The sequence below is a fragment of the Lepidochelys kempii genome, chromosome 6, assembly GCF_965140265.1.
Source record: "Lepidochelys kempii isolate rLepKem1 chromosome 6, rLepKem1.hap2, whole genome shotgun sequence".
Classification (NCBI taxonomy): Eukaryota; Metazoa; Chordata; order Testudines; family Cheloniidae; genus Lepidochelys; species Lepidochelys kempii.
The window spans coordinates 53,104,182-53,122,155 of NC_133261.1; positions in this window are offsets into that span (position 1 = coordinate 53,104,182).

Genomic DNA, 17,974 nt, shown 5'->3' on the forward strand with positions numbered 1-17,974 from the left:
ATGCAGGAGAACATCTGAGAGGGTGGGAATGAGGGAAGCAGAGGTGGGGGGTCTCCTTTAGAGAACAGGACTGGTCCAGTGTGGGAGGAGAGGGCATGGTGCAGCTCTGCCCTGCTGCTTATGCTGGGCTGTGCACAGACAAGCCCTTAGAAAACATCTCTATGGAAAATATGAAACTCACACTGCACTGGCAGACACTGCACTGCTCTGGGCCTCAGGTTCCCTCTCTGGAAAACTGAGGTAATGATAGTTATCTATGGATGGAAAACACTATATAAGAGCTAATTAGGAATAAATGCAGCACGATTAAATTGGCTTCTCACAAACTTTGTTTTGCTGGGCTTCTGACTGACCCATTTAAGCCACTGAAATTCTTTGTTAAAATTGCCCCATTTAGTGTGCTGTGCATGCTCTGTTCTCTGGTCATCTGATGGTTTGTGCATCTCTCATCAGGACAGCTGTCTTGTGAAATACCCAGAGTGTCCTTTCACAGATGTCCTCAGAACCGAGAGAGGATCAGTGACCCTGACCTCAAAGTCCAGCCATCAGTCTCCAGGCTCCACATATTTCCCTTTAGAGATGGATCTGGAGATAACAGGACATAGAGGTCTGAAATATCCCCAACATTATGATCTAGCTAAAGGAATTTAGTGCCAGACACTGAAGCTCTCTGCTCATCCCCAGAATAGAGATGACACAGGTGACAGCAATATACATTGTATCTATATCACACTTCCAGTATGCTTCAACCCTGAAAGGTAAGAGGGAAGTTCAGTTACCGCGGTCCATTCAATCCACAACCTCTCTGAGACTACCAAGGAGAGTGGCAGATTGTGTCAGTAATATGGACCATTGTCCAGTAGGAACTGGAGTGAGGTCATTTGCTCATTTAATCTGAACCACTAAACAGTCAACTGACAAAAACAACTTTCCCTTATTAACAACCTGGCTAGATTGTAGCTGGTGACATAGAGGTGGAAAACTCTATATCCGATTCCCCCAAACAGCCAGTCCCCCAGCCAATGTATCAGTCCTTTCTCTAGACAGTGTGAGTGTATATGTTTAGTCATAAGGCTTCACTGAATGGACAGGGTGAATGAGTTTCAGACAACTGATTGTTCATAAGCTATTATTTTTGACTATTCACTATTTGTCTTGTGTGACTGGTCACCTAAATCACATGCAGTGTTGTTTCTGCTCTCAGACTGAATGACTGGAGCTTCTTAAGAATGGCTAAACAATGAATGCTCTCTCTTCTACAATTTTTCTGTCAATCTTAGGTACTAATATGGCTACCTATACTGTAATATCTGAGCCTCTCACAATCTTTAATGTATCTATCCTCACGATCCCCCTGTCAGATAGGGAAGTGCTATTCTCCCCATTGTACACATGACAGCTGAGGCACAGAGAAACTAAGGGTACATCTGCACAGCCTGCAGCAAAAAGTCTCAGAGCCCAGGTCAACAGACTTGGGATCACGGGGCTTGCACTACAGAGGTAAAAATAGCCACGTAGATGTTTCGGCTGGGCTCTGAAGCCTACCCTCTCCCTAGAGCCTAAGCTCCAGCCCAAAGCAGAACATCCACACAGTTTTAGCACCCTAATGCAAGTCTGAGTCTGTCAACCAGGACTCTGAGACTCACTGCCATGGGCCACCACTCGCTGTTGTATCCATAGCCAGAGTGACTTGCTCAAGATCACACAGGAAGTCTGTGGCAGAACAGGGAACTGAAAACTGGTCTCTCAAGTTCCTGGCTAGCACCCTAATTGCAGTAAAACCATCCTTTTTGTTTTTTCAGATGAATTTTCAAATGAATAATCATTCATGCTAATATCAATGCCACTTTCAGAATTCACCAGAGTTTTAAAGAATATCTAGCAGTTGTCCAAACCCTCATGATGCTATTATCCCCATTGTACAGATGACAGCTGAGGCACAGGGAGACTAAGGGTACATCTGTACAGCCTGCAAATTAGAGTGGCACTTTGATTCATCCAAATATTTACCAATGAGTTTTGATTATTTACTATTCAAGCAACTCAACAAGTCAGAGCCAGAAACTTGTGAGCCTCATGAACTTTGAAATGAAACAAAAAAACAGACTCATTCCCAGCACATGTCACATGATTAGGGGAGTAGCCCTGATGTTACAGCCAAATTTGACATTTTTTTCTACATTCTGCCTATTTGGGTTCTCCCTGTGGTTACTCATGGATGTCTTCTTTACTTCCTGTCTTAAACTCTTGGGTAGCATTTCTGTACAGTATTAAACAGATTCAGCATTCACCTCAGAAGCAGAACATTTCACTGATGGATCTTTCTGGCCAACCCAGTGTAAAATACTATTTTATTATCTTGATTATTAAAATAAAAAGAATTAATAACTCTAGCAAGGGGGAAAGAGTTGATAAAAACCGTTATGTGACAGTCTCCTGTTGAACTTTTTCTGAATGTCAAGGAAAAGGAGAGGGATAGTGAAAGTAGGAATGAAAGAGTAGGCTAATTCATGATTAAGAAGTCAGAGAACACTGAAATGCCACACTGTTCATCAGGGAAATTAAATAACTAAACCTTATTCCATATGGGGCATTGTGCAACTATGCAGGAGCTTTCAACAGCTGGCTTTGAATGGCTAGTGCAATGGAAAAGGGCTGTAGATCCTTTGGGTTCTCTATGGATGGTATCAGATAGGAGCTGATCACTGCTAACATAATGGAAGGCAGGGGTGCAGAAGAATGTGAGTTATGTGTATGTTTGTAGGGGAACCAAGAATAGTGAAATCTCTGGTATATACCGCTGTTTCTGGCTGTAGCAGATAGGGGGCAGCAGACATCCTGATTGAGACCTTTGTAGCTGTATGGTCCATGGTATGATGTCCAACTGACTTTCGTTGCCAGTCGTACTATAGAGTCTGTTATATAGGCTAACAAGACACATGTCTTGGAGTCACACAGCAAACGTTCTGTGTCTGATCCTTCTCCTGCAGTAAAAGCCAATGGAATATAAAAGGGTTTGGAAAGGGGACATATGCATTCAAGAAACCATCACCTGCTCTGCACAGCAGAACTGCAGGTCTGAAAATCAAACCGAGACTCTTCAAGGAGAGAGACTTCAGACACAGCTGCTAACGTGCCAAAGAGTCAGCACTGAGTATCAACACAGGGAGCTTTGTAGAGATTTCTTGGAGACATATATACAGTACCTAAACTGCAGATCTGAGATCCTTGGCAGAAATGAGCTATAAGACATTATTTTTGTAGGACCACACTCGTTCCTGACTTACACTCCATGTAAACATATTGTAGTCATAGTCAGGGCAGCATTTGACCTACCCTGAGTACGCATAACAATCATTATGCTCTCTGACACACCTTCCATTTGTTCTAGGACTCATGTCATTTCTGTCATGCTTCCAAATTCCTAACTCTATGCACTTCCCCAAGCTGATTTTAACTCTCTTTTTTCCAGCCATTGGAGCCATCTACATTTTTAATAATAAAAGTCCTCTCCTGCCAACCCTACATGAAGGAAAATGCCACAGGCAACCATCTTTCCTGAAACAAAGGTTTGATTTCATGTGTAGAAACTGGCATATGTAGAACCCAGCTCATGGCATATTCTCTCCAATTATGCTCTTGTCATCGCATTCAGCTACATCCAAGAATATACAATGTCAAAGGAGCGGAGCTCCAAGAAATGTCTCTCCTGGCTCTTTGCTTCTCTTGTCTTTTGTACTCAATTTTCACACAGGGAGAAGCCAATCACTATCTCATGTCTAGCTGACATCCAAATCTACAGGGCTCTTATCCCAAGAATTGCTTTTTATTGCTTTGTTTGTCTCTCTCACAGACAGGAACAAACCCGTGTGCTGCAGATGCAGTTAAAATATAAATTGCACACAACAGAGCTGAGATCAGAACCCTCATCTTTTATATCTAAACATACAGTTCTCTAACACATGAACTAAATAAAAATATGTGTAACTGTTGGGAGTAGTAGGTCCTTTACCCCAGCATTAAGCTAGCCACTAGAGGGCAACATCACTCACTCACTCTTACACAGCTCACTCACCCACTACCAGTACATTACAGCACTGCTGTTTGCTTGGCTCTCAGTGTCTGCTTTTATTTTAGAATCTAGGTGACTTAATGATTTTTTGTTTGTTTGTTTGTTTTTGGTTCTGTGTTTTGCTTTCCTGGTTCCATTTCAAGCAATTGTGGGAAATTTAAGGGAAAGAAGGTTAGCATGGAAAAGGCTTGAGAGAAATGAGCTGTTTGTTTCAGTGCTGATATTCCTGCCCCAAGCCCTACCGAAAAACAATGAATCACAGAGCAAAAACCACACTTACATTTAACTACTGGCTCTTAATGGCTCATTGGCAGTATTTTAAATATTCCTGGATATCACAAAGCATTTGACCTTAAGCAGAAATGGTTAGATTCAACCTTGACATTTTAACATAATAAAACAATTAAGGTGGGTGTTGCACATTAAATATTATTTGGTTTCCTGACCAGAATCCATAATGCAATCCCAGCTCTGCATGCTGTATCTCCTGACTCTAGGTCACTGATAAAAATGTTTAATATCTTAGGACCAACAACAGAGCCCTGTAGAACCCCACTAGAAACACACCCTCTCAAAAAAGATTCCCCATTTACCATTAAGTGCTGAGACCTATCAGTTAGTCAGCTTTTAATCCATTAATGTTAATTTTATATCATTTGAGTTGTTTAACCAAAATGTTGTGTGGTTCCAAGTCAAACGCCTTACAGGAGTCTAAGTATATTATATCAACATTATTACTTTTATCAACAAAACTTGTAATCTCATCAAAAAAAAGATATCAAGTTAGTTTGACAAGATCTGTTTCCATAAACCCATATTCATTGGCATTAATTATGTTATTCTCCTTTAATTCTTTATTAATCAAGTGCTATATCAGCCACTCCATTATCTTGCCCAGTTTGGATGTCAGGCCAACAGGCCTATAATTTTCTGGGTCATCCCATTTGCCCTTTTAAAAAATTGGCACAACTTTAGCTTTCTTCCAGTCTTCTGGAATTTCCCCAGTGTTCCAAGTGTTATTGAAAAGCAACAGTAATGGTACAGTGAGCTCCTCAATCAGCTCTTTTAAAACTCTTGGATGCAAGTTATCTGAACCTGCTGATTTTAAAATGTCTGACTTTAATAGATGCTGTTTAACAAGTTCCTGACATACTAGTGGAATGGAGAGAATTTTATCATAATCATATGACAAGACTGTTTTTTCCCCAAATACAGAACAGAAATATTTATTGAACACTTCTGCTTTTTCAGGATTATTATTGACAATTCTCCCATTTCCATCTAGTAATGGACCGATACCGTTGTCAGGATTCTTTTTGTTCTAATATAATTTTTAAAACTCATTATTATTATTTATTATTTATTATTATCTTTAACTCTGCTGGCTCTAGATTTCTTCTTCTTTTCCTTTCGCTTGCTTTCTGAGTTTTCTACAGTTCCTAAATACTGATTTATATTTATTACTATCAAAAATAAAAAAAACGTGGAAGAAAGGGGAAGTTATTCATTATAGCTTCCTTCATTCCCACTCTAAATCAGGTTGGTTTTTTAACCAATACAGACTTCTTCCTCTACTGTGGCATTTTTGGAATCTAGCAAAGTGTTCTTAAACAATTTTTCTGATTAAATTCTTCCTCCCAGCTGATTTGGCTCATGATTGGTTTCAGCTTTGTGAATCTGACCCTTTTAAATCACCAAGTATATATATATTACTGCTCTGGACTTTGTTCTGTTTGCACATTATAAATGTGATCAAGTCATGATCACTTGCACCTAAGCTACCATTAATTTTTAGTTCTGTGATCAGTTCCTCTGTATCTGTCAAGAGCAGATCTAACATAGAATTCCCCTGAGCCGATTGCAACACTCTTTGTCTAGCCTCCCACAACCACACGTTCACTTGCCACCCATGCATCATGGTCACCAAGAAGCAATACATCTGCTCTGCTAGCTCCTTCTCTTTAATACATTTTTATACACAAAGGAAAGGACTGGAACCTTCATGTTTCTTTTATCTTCATTGCTGGGCTGGTGGAAAGAGATGAAAACTGATGATAGGCTTAAACAGAAAGGGAGCCTATTAGAGAAGTGTGTCTAAAAGTCTGTGTATACTCTAGGCACAGGTGCATTGTGAGAAGAGGTCTGAGAGCCAAGGAAGTCCTGAGTTTGTATCTCAGCCCTAATGCTGAATCCCTCTATGGTCTTGAGCAAGTCACTTCACCTGTTATCCCCATCAGTAAAAGAGAATCATATTACACAGAGGTCCTGGGAGGATTTATTAATGTGAAAGCAGTATAAAGTTGAATCATTCCATGTTATTATTTATTATTTGAATTACCCTGGTGTCTAAGAGCCCTAGTTATGGACCTGGACCGCAGTGTGAGGTGCTGTACAAAGACAGAACACATGACAACTTTTCAAACACTTGTGTCAAAAAATAATTATCAAAGTTCAATGCATAATTTCTTGAAACGCCCTGACCCAGAATACAAAGGGTCTGGTCACCCTGGAATGGAATCTACAGGGACTGCCTCTACTTCAGTGACTCCAAAATCCTGGTCTGAACCCGGAGGTCTTTCTGCTAGAGAAGATTTTCTTACACTTGGAAGAAAGTGGGGTTCCAGTGCTCTCAAACGGGAGCTTGATCTGGCACTGCATGATTTGCCCAGGATAGAAGATCAAACACAGTACCATTTCCAGTCCATCTGGACAGCTACATATAATTTCCTGCACGGCAGACTACATTGAGTCATTTATTCTCTAATGCTGTTCTGTGTTTGAAGAAGTCCAATGGTTGCTGTGATGATAACATGCTGGATTTTTTTAATACCACAATGATGTCTCTTCTAATGCATGTCAAAGCTCAAAAAATAAACATCTCTATTTTCCAAGTTGCTCCATGATTCCACTGCTTGTTTATGCTGCCTTATGTTATCTCTATGTGACTCAGAGGAAAATCAGCTTCTGTGATGGTTAACAAAGAGCAGGGAGAACAGAGAACTGGCTCCAGTAACTCATGTGTGTTTAGGGGTTGTTTTTTTTTTTCCTTCTTTGGATGATTTATTTTATGGCTCTCACTACAGTGTTTACAGAAAGTTCAATGGCTCAGCACAAAGTCATTTGCAAAGAAACTGAGATGAAATCAAAACAAATATGTTGGTTAATTTCCCAGAGGAAAAGAAACTCTTTGTTTAGTTTCCATATTGCCCTGACTCTCCACCCATGGACTGTAGCAGCTTAAATAAAGCAAAAAGAGGAAAGAGATCTTTTTCCAGAGCAGGGCTGGAAATTAAGATGAATCTGGATCTGAGGGCCTGGGGGTGGGGAGGGGACTGAAGAAGCGGCAGTCATTTTCAAAAAGATTTTGGTTAGAATTTTGGTATCAGTAAGGAGAACACGGGTTCTGACAAATTCAAGGTTAATCGCGAATAATAAAATCTGTTAACCTTGTATAGCACCTTTCATCTGGGACTCTCAAAGCCCTTTACACACATTAATAAGGAATGCACCCTCATATCCTCCCATGTATCATTATCCCCATTTCCAAATGGGGAAACTGAGGCACAAGCAAGCTAAGTGATTTGCCTGGGGTCACATGGTAAATCTGTAGAAGATGCAGCAATAGAAACCAGGGCCCAGATGATATACTCCGGCCAAACTGCACTTGGTGCAGGGTGGGGTGGATGAACTAAGATGGTTTTATGCAACCTTTGTGTTCCCCAGTGCTGGGACTGGCTGGGAGCTGATAAGGCACCGGTATAAATTAGTGCAGTATGAGGGCTACTGTAATTGACCCCCAACTGGCAACTACCCCAAGGCAGCCAGGAATTCAGGGCCATCCTTACCCATATGCAAAGTACGCAGTTGCGTAGGCCTGGTGCCCTGCACCACTGGGTGCTGCTCCAGCCCCTGCCCTTCTCTTCCCCAGCCCCACCTCTTCCCACCCCTGCTCTGCCCCACCCCCGCCCCCACTCCCCTGAGGACTCTGGAAGGGGTTGGGATCCCTGAACTCACCAGTAAGTAGAGTGACCTGGCCCAAGCCTGCTCCGCTCTCCTGGCTCCCAGCCATGCCGCTGGGGAGTGCTGGAGGGCAGTTCCCACCCCCACCCCAAGCCTGGGAGCCAGGGGAGCAGAGCAGGCTGGGGCCGCTCACTCCGCTTCCCACAACAAGTGGCCATCTCCTCCTCCCCCCATCCTGCACGGAGGCCTGGGGCGGGGCCCCACACAGCCCACCCCGCAGAGGCACCAAAATAGCTAGGGATGGCCCTGCAGGGATTGTTAGGGACAGTGGATGGGGAGGCTCTAGTCACACTTCTTTCCTCCCAAAATGTTGAGTAGGCCATATCTCAGAAGAGCAGCACAGTGGGCCTGAGAATAGTGCCTGTATCTCCTGACTCCAGGTCCTGAGCTTTAGCCGCTCGACCCGCCTCTGGTTGCTTAATACTGCTTTGTGTAGCCTCCAGGCATAGGCTTTGTAGGCCAACGGACTAATAGTTGTTCTGGATAAGTTACACTGAACAGTAACTGAAATGCTTCACTGGTCTCAGAGGATGCACCTACATTTCATTTGGATTTTAAATAGATTTTGATCCAATAAGACCGCTATGGCATTTTTATTAAATGCCTATTGACTATAAAAATGTTGAGGGCATTTTAGATACAATTCACACTGCACAGCGCTAACCCATTGATGAGTGCTTTAATAATGCATTTCAGTCATACGTAATAACTGCCTTTTGCATCTAGCTATTTACATTGATTAAAAAGATGCTAGGTAAATTCCGGGTAAATAAAAACATAATCAATGGGGCATCCGCTGAATATTAATGCGCTGGTTACTAAGGCTTAGAAATTTGGAAAGGATCAAGGTAAACTGTAGAGTGAGCATCAGGAAACATTCCCAGTATTGCCAATCCCAAGCAATCAGAAATAATGAGTTAAGCCCTTTAAAATAATGACATTTAAAAAAATAAATAAATATGAGGTTCTTTTGATTTGCCTTTTTTTGGTGTTGGTGCATCTAAGGTGCATGTTTTCAAGCTTTTCTCTGCACCCAGAACAGCGAGAAACCTCCCTCTTCTTCTTTATGACAGCTGAGCTTTTCAGGCAATTTTCTGATTCCAGTGGCTGGTACTTTAAAAAAAAAAAAGTCAACTATCACAAGAGTCGCGATTAGGGCCCTACCAAATTCACAGTTTATTTTGGTCAATTTCACGGTCATAGGATTTTTAAAATTGTAAATTTCATGATTTCAGCTATTTAAACCTGAAATCTGACGGTGTTGTATTTGTAGGGGTCCTGACCCAAAAAGAAGTTGGGGGGAGGGGTCACAAGGTTATTGTAGGGGGGGTCGCGGTACTGCTACTCTTACTTCTGCGTTGCTGCTGGCGGCGGCGCTGCCTTCAGAGCTGGGCAGCTGGAGAGCGGCGGCTGCTGGCCGGGAGCCCAGCTCTGGAGACAGAGCCGTCGCCACCAGCAGCGCAAAAGTAAGGATGGCATGGTCTAAGTATTGCCACCCTTACTTCTGGGCTGCCGCTGGCGGGGCGCTGCCTTCAGAGGTGTGCGTCCGACTAGCAGCTGCATCCCTCCAGCCACCACTCTCCAGCCACCCAGCTCTGAAGGCAGCGTAGACGTAAGGGTGGCAATACCGCGGCCCCCCCCGCCTAAAATAACCTTACAACCCCCCTGCAACTCCCTTTTGGGTCAGGACCCCCAATTTGAGAAACTCTGGTCTCCCTTGAGAAATCTGTATAATATATGGTAAAAGCACAGAAAAGACCAGATTTCACGGGGGGGTGGGGGGGAGACCAGATTTCACGGTCTGTGACGCGTTTTTCATGGCCACGAATTTGGTAGGGCCCTAATCAGGATGAAATCACGAGAGTTGGCAACATTTTCAACATTGGTGTCTACTAGACTAGACTGAGGAGGGTGGAAACCCCAATACTGGAGTGATTTAAGATTGGACAGACAAAGCGCTGGAGAACGTAGCATAGGGAACAATCTTGCACTGCGCAGGAGGGGAATGACAGAGATGTGACCTAACAGGTCATGTGATCTCTAATTTCTAAGGTGGGGGAACAGGAATTCCTCGTACAGTGGGAATCTGCTACACATAGCACACACAGCACTGTCCTTCATCCCCACCCTACACCCTGATCTCATGAAGAGTCAGGGAATCTGCAATTGGGAGGGGGGAATCATGGGTGGAAAGACAAGGGCGAGAGACCCATATATTACTCTGTGTCTTTCCTGTCTATTCCTGCAAGCTTTTCTGTGGGAGGGGCTGTTGTACCTCTGGAAAGAACCTGTGACCCAATACTTCCTTAATGCCTGCTGGCAAGGGAGTTACAAGAATATCTTGATTCTGGTATGTACATTCTGGTTTACCAAACAATGTCTTCTGAAGTCTTAAAGCCAGGATCACACCAATCAAAATTACTGTGAAATGTATGTACAGATACTATGTAAGGAGTTACTTATACTGAAAATATGTTCTTCGAGTCTGTATCAACATATGAGTCTTCTGCAGAGGTGACAATACAGGTTTTCTATCGGACAAAAGATGTTTATTCGCCTGTCTCTCTGTCGGGATGTAAATTAAGCATTGTAAGCTAACATCACGGCTGCCTATTTACACACAAAGTCAGATGTTAACAAAGAGATAGGAAGTCAACAGGGAAGCAGTACACAGGGAAAAACAAACCACTGATAGTTATCCTGTGTCTGAGGATGGCCAATGAATTCTGTGGGTATACGTAGGAGGCAAAGAAGATACTCCCTCATCCTGCACCTAGGAAGTAAATAGGCAGTGTGTTTGCATTAATGAAAACAGGATATCAGCCAACCTTGGTTGAAATCACTGAAGAAAACTTTGGGTGAGGTAAAGTTTCTTTAGATGGGTGATAAACCTAATAGTTTAGTCTCGAGAAAGTGTGTTATGATTTTGTTTTGTATGTAACCATTGATTTCCAACAGCCTTACTCCCTATCTCCTAACTCTTTGATAATAAATTTAGTTTTGTTACCACTATAAATATATCTCAGTGCTGTGGTGTTAAGCATAGTGCTGGTCCTGAGCAGAATCTTACAATCTGGTGTATATGCTGTTCCTTTGGGAACTGCAGACCCAGTATTTTCTCTGAGTAGCCAGTGTCTGAGGCTGAACACTTCTGGGGAAAACTTCAAAGGGACTTGGGGACTGGCGTGCAGCTATTGTTAACCTGCAAGGCAAAGTAAGGGCTGGCATAGCCCAGAGGAGAATGCTTGAGTGGCTAGAAGGCTGGTGGTGTTAAAAAGCTGACATCCAGCTAAGCACAAGTAAGACTGAAAACAGGGGTTAGTTGGGACAGTCACAGTCCTGGGTACCCTGAGAAGTGTCACAGAAACCGATTGCCTCTCTAAATTACACAAAACGGAGCAGCAATATGAAGGGTTTGAAAGTTATGCATTGCTCTTTAAGCCGGTCCTTTTCTGTTTCAGTTAGAAACAACCAAACAGCTGGCTTTTCACTAGCACAGCTGGTGTTTTTACCTAAAGATTCATTAGAAAATTGTACCAGCAATGCAGAAGCTGCACTTTTTTAGCATTTGCTGGAAAGTTTCAGATTTATGCTGGGTATATTTTTGCAGGTTAGAATAAAATTGTGCCAGCACTTTTTGTTTTGTTTTTAAAAATGGACATTCTATTTTCAGCCTGGCCTCATTTTTCTAGTCTCGTCTAGCCTATATAGGTTCTTACACTGGGACCCTCACAGTGATAATTGAGTGCCTAACAAGAACATCTAAATAAAGCATGTATTTTCAACAGTGAGAATGATTAACCATTGGAGCACTTACCAAGGGATGTTGTAGACTCTTCATCACTTGCAGTCTTTAAATCAATAGGAAATGTCTTTCTCAAAGGTATGTTCTACAGACACAAGTTATAGGGCCTGATACAAAAGTGAGTGGGTATGTTATATATGAGATCAGACTGGAATATCATAATGGGCCCTTATGGCATTAAAATCTATGAATCTTGATATGTTTAAAGGTGAACGAATCAAGATCAGCCTATTCACGTCTATTTGCTTAGGTATCTAGTGAGCCCTGATTCTTTCTCTGTTTCAGTAGCAGAGTGAGGTAGCCATTTCAAGAGTGAATCCAGACATTGGTTGGGGTTAGGTGGCCAAAAAGGTGGGACACGTGATCAACCAGGACTATATATAAGAAACCTAGGGGTTCATTATCAGGGAGGAGTGCTGGATAAAGACAGTGTCAGGGAATGGCTTTCTAGGCCAGTATACAGCCTGGCAGGAAAGCCACTGAAGGTAAAAGATAAACAGATCATGGAAATGTAGAGCTGGAAGGGACCTCGAGAAGTCATCAAATCCAGTACCCTGCACTAAGGCAGGACCAAATAAACCTAAGCCATGCTTGACAAGTGTTTGTCCAACCAGTTCTTAAAAACCCCCAAAGAGGGGGATTCCACAACCTCCCTTGGAAGCCTATTCCAGAATGTAACTATCCTTATGGTTAGAAAGCTTTTCCTAATATCTAACCTAAATCTCCCTTGCTGCAGATTAAGCCCATTATTTCTTGTCCTACCCTCAGTGGACATGGAGAACAATTAATCACAGTCCTATTTTTAACAGCCCTTAACATATTGGAAGACTGTTATCAGGTCCCCCCTCAGCCTTCTATTCTCAAGACTAAACAAGCCCCATTTTTTTAACCTTTCCTCATAGATCAGGTTTTCTAAACCTTTCTTTGTTTTTGTTGCCCTCTTCTGGACTCTCGCCAATTTGCCCCCATCTTTCCTAAGGTGTGGTGCCCAGAATTGGACACAGTACTGACACAGGCTGAGGCCTCTACAGTGCCAAGTACAGCAGGAGCATTATCTCCTACGTCTTACATAAACCACTCCTGTTAACACACCCCAGAATGAGATTAACCTTTTTCACAACTGCATCACATTATTAACTCATATTCAATTTGCAATCCACTATAGCCCACAGATCCTTTTCAGCCAGTTATTCCCCATTTTGTAGTTGTGCATTTGATTTTTCCATCCTAAGTGAAGTACTTTGCACTTGTCATTATTGAATTTCATCTGGCTGATTTCAGACCAATTCTCCAATTTGTGAATGTAGTTTTGAATTCTAATCCTGTCCTCCAAAATGCTGCAACCCCTCCCAGCCTGGTGACATCTGCAATGTTATAAGCATACTCTCCATTTCATTATCCAAGTCATTAATGAAAATATTGAATATTGACTAGTACTGGACCCAGGTAGTAACACTATTCTGTGTCTACACTACAAAAACTACAGTGGCACAGCTAGCTCACCCTGGCTATGCTGGCATAACCCCATAGTGTAGACATAGCCCACACCAATAGAACGGAGTTTTCTGTCAGCATCAGAACACCACCTCCCTGAAAGCCTAAAGCTATGATGACAGAGGCATTCTTCCATCCATACAGATGCTTCTATACTGGGGGCTAGATTTTTCACACCTAGGACTGACGTTGCTACAGCAACCTAATTTTTAAGTGTAGACCAAGCCTGAGACCTGATGTGATGTGCTGTTTCTTCTAAGGGATCTGGGGAGGACAGGACGGGACTGTGCAAAAGGCCTAGAGATAGGCCTAGACAGGAAGTGATCTAGAGAAATGAAATAGGGTTGGAATGAAGTGGTCCAATCACTACTCACAACAGCATTCCTGAATCAGAACCCAGAGTAAAGAAAGGACCTGCATTCTCCTACTGTGCCCCTGGAAGGTGATGGTGGAGAAATCCTTGAGCCACAGTAGTCACACCAGAACAGGGTGATTTTACAATCCTGCTTTGTGACATAACTAGAGGGCTAAGTTATCGCAATGTTAGCAAAGTTCAGAAAATTCCTTCATAAGATCACTACAATAGCCTGTAAGTCTGGGGAAGATGACTGAAGAGGGGAAAATGATGCAACGATACCAGCACCCATTGCTCTCCCATATATATGGGTCTGTCCCTATGTCTTCTGGAGCTTTAAAGAGGGTTGGATTAAGGACTCAGGGTGACGGTAAATACCGTCTTCCACCAAGATGCTACTTCAGGCTGGAACTTGCCTGAGCCAATATGGGGACTAAGCACTTCAGCAGCACTAGTGAGGCCTGATCCCCTGCAGGGAAGCTGCAGCTGGATTCCCATTATCAGCTTCAGCTAATATAAAGTGGGGAGTCTTTCCAGGAAGTGTCAGAATTCAAAGATGCTGATAGCAGTGGAAGTCACTGCCTTGATCCTGAAGAGGATCACAGTCTTCCCTGCTAAACGAAGAGGTGGGAGAAAAGAGACCTCTGTTGAATCCATGAGCTCTTGGAACTGTTGATTGTCATAAGAGTTGTATGAGATAAAGCCACATTCTGTTCCTTTACTTTGCCTGCCTTCATTGCTCAGCAAGGATTATTGCTGGAGTCTGGAAAGAGAAATTTTAAAAAAAGCATATGCAAGCTGAACAGGAAAAATAAAGCATCCATTTGCTTCCTCACTAGGAGCGCAATCTTGAGCCCATTGTAGTCATCAAGAGTTTGGCCTTTGACTTCAGGAGCAACTGAACCAAGCCACATGTGCCAAATCCTGAAGAATCTATTCTTTTCTTATTGTCAGCTAATGTCAAAGGGCTGAACCAGTGCCCTCTGCGATGACTTCTCCCCAGTGTCAGTATGAAGCCACAGTGTTCCACAAACGCCCCAGCTCCTAGTAACAATGCTGCATACCATGGGTTCAGGAGACCCAGAATGTATGCCCATAGCTATAAGACTTTCTGAGCCTAATTCTCCCATCCAGTGGAAATGCATCTGATGCAGGAAGCAAGGGAGGGAGGCCAAAAGTTACTTTAATTTATCTTTGCACCTCATAAGATTTTGGGCCTGGCCAGTAGCCAACTCCACTCCCCAATATAAGTTACAGCAGCCCAGAGACACTCTAACTGATGCTCATGCTGCTCATAGTAATGTCTGCAAAGTAATAACAAGACCTTTACATTGCACTGATCACAGTTTCAGAATACGAAACATCTTGCAAATCAAGCAGCAATTCAGCTTGGTTGGTGGCTGTCCAACCTGGTAGCAAGTGTCTGGTTTTTAAATGCTCCAGCTTGTGGTGTCTGTAAATTGGCCAACAGGATAACTGACCAAAACCCTAGACTGTTGTTTTTGTCAGGTGGTGGAGGACAATAACTAAGCATTTTTTCTGGTGCTGCCGTTTCCCAGCTATTGCTTTAAGGGATTCAGTCAAGTTATGGCCATATGACTAATTGCGAGAGGTATGCTGTAAACAGAATGAGTGTCTTGAATACCTTCAAGTTTATTTTCACTTTGAAAACAGGAAATAAAATGTCTTATCAATAGCAAAAGTCTTCTCCCTGCTGAGATTTCCCAGCACAGGAGATACCAACTGATTGCTCATTGTAAGCATAATTTATCCTGAAAGAAGCACAGATTTTCATTTTAAAGGGATCCAAGTAAAAATCTAGTGTCTATAGGGGATGAAATTTAATTAACAGCCTTGAATCCCTTTCCATCGGGTTTTTTCAAAGCTGGTTCAGGCTGGAAAGTTACAGGAAACAGAGAGGTTATTCTGTGTCATTACTTGACTAAAAATACTCAGTCTGCCATAGAATAACAGGCTGCTATTCTATGTAATAGCACTGTGCGTATCAGGAATGGCACATTGTAGCAATCACCTGCCACAAATTACACACTTGGTGTTCACTGTTCAGTGCATATGGATTCAAAGGGTAAAAGATCAAATTTGAGTGTAAAGCAGCATCCAGTGATAAGGGTTCAGCATTGGAGAAGAATGATTCCTGAACTCATGACTAGCAAGGTGAGTGATTATACTGTGTATTATAGTAGATAGGAATCATTATTGTTAGCAGATTTGATAGTAACTACGTCTCATTATTTCAGTGAGTCCATGTGGCATATGATGAAGCCATTGTATGAATACTCTAACTTCTAATGGCTACAATTGGATGTGACATATTGCTGTTAGAACTGGTCAGTATCATGACACTGTGTGCTATTCTTAATACACGTTGACAGCTTCTTCCACTGTGCCTTGTATTTCTTTAGTGCCTTTCATCCAAGGACCTGCAAACAAGAATCAAGTAATTATTCTTCACAACACCCCTGTGAGATACAATAGGTCTGATCAGATCTGCTTTCCCTATGGATACATTGCTGCACAGTAAGATTAATGGGCAAATCCAGCCTCCTCTTCCACAGCTGCAGAAGGCCCCTGTGTAGCTGAACCAGGAAGGTCACTGTGGAATGTGCAGCACAGACCCTCCTCCGTATGCTAACACATGGGGGGAGGAGGTGAGCATGGGGCTAACCAACAATTGCTCCTTCTATCACTCTACACTGGGAGATGCATAGCTGCTGGAACTAAGGATGCTGAGGGTACTGCTGCACCCCCTGGCTTGAACTGGTTCCATCATATACAGGGTTTACAGCTTGATTCAGTGGCTCTCAGCACCCCCACATTGTTCTTAGCACCCCTGGGGAAGGAAGGGAAAGAGGATATTAAGTGCTGTATAATGGCTTCAGTCTTTTGGTTGATGCAGACATTGCAGACAACGCTATGACCTGTAGGGGGAGCTAACACAACATCATATGTCGAATCCTCAGAACTGCAGGGAGACATTTAGTTGCTAGAAAACCAATATTGTTTTAATCCAGATTAACAAAAAATAGAATGAAAACATTTCTATTCATATTACATACCATTATCATGTAAATGTGAGTCCTAAATCCAGCTGACTGTCTCCTTTGAAGATGAACCCACACTATATAAACTGAAGACATTGCTTTCTGCAAACACTATAGCTAGAGTCCTGCGTGGATACAAAATTTGTATCCACATCTGATCCACAATCTGCAAACATTCTCTGCAGATACAAAGTGGATATCCATAGATTTGCAGGGCTCTAGATCGTAGGTGCTGGAACTAGGGGTGCTGGGGGTGCTGCTGCATCCCCTGGCTTGAAGTGGTTTCCATCATATACAGGGTTTACAGTTTGGTTCAATGGCTCTCAGCACCCCCACTATAAAGATTGTTCCAGCACCCCTGCTCTAGAAGTAAAATTCGGATCTGCATCCATCTGCAATCTGCAAACATGGTCCATGGCTAGCCACATCACTAAGGATCATTCTAGATCTGGTAAAATGAAGCACAGGTATTAGGTCTTCAATGTAAACACTCTGAGCTTCCCTAAGGAGCTGTGAGGTTTGAATTTAAAGATGAAATCCAAAAAGGAACAAAATAAGTTTGTGCTTTGCTTATCTTATGATGCATAAATGAGGTCTGTAAATTGTTTTTGTTTCTTTGGGGAGTTCTGTTTGTTTTGTTGTTTTTTCCAACAACAAATCAGGGGAGAACATAGAGTTGTCTTCTTCTTTCCATTTGAAATCCAAGTCTTGTTTATAGTCACTATAGTGACTGGAGAACTAGTGACAATGTGACATCCCAAGAGTCCAGGAAAAGTTGAGCAGAATGGGACTTCTGATTTTGTTTTTGGTTTGTCACATTGATTTAATGCCAATGACTAAAACTAAGATCAGAAATCAGAACATAAACAGAAAAAATATTTTTTAAAAAACACCCTTTCCCAATCTTCTTCATGTATCATAAATAAAGCTAGAAGGGGGGAAATTCCATTATAAAGAAAAAAAATCCTTTGCAGGCTACCTTTAATTCTTTCAGCTACAGGAAATTCCACTCTGCTCCACAAGGTGGAAACCTTAATTACTGTTTGCCCAAATAAAATAATATCCGAGTCCACAGACTTGTAAAACTTTGTTTTAGTTTAAATTTAAATACTGAAAGAAATGACTAGCCAAAGTAAATAACGTGACATTTAATAGACTTACACATT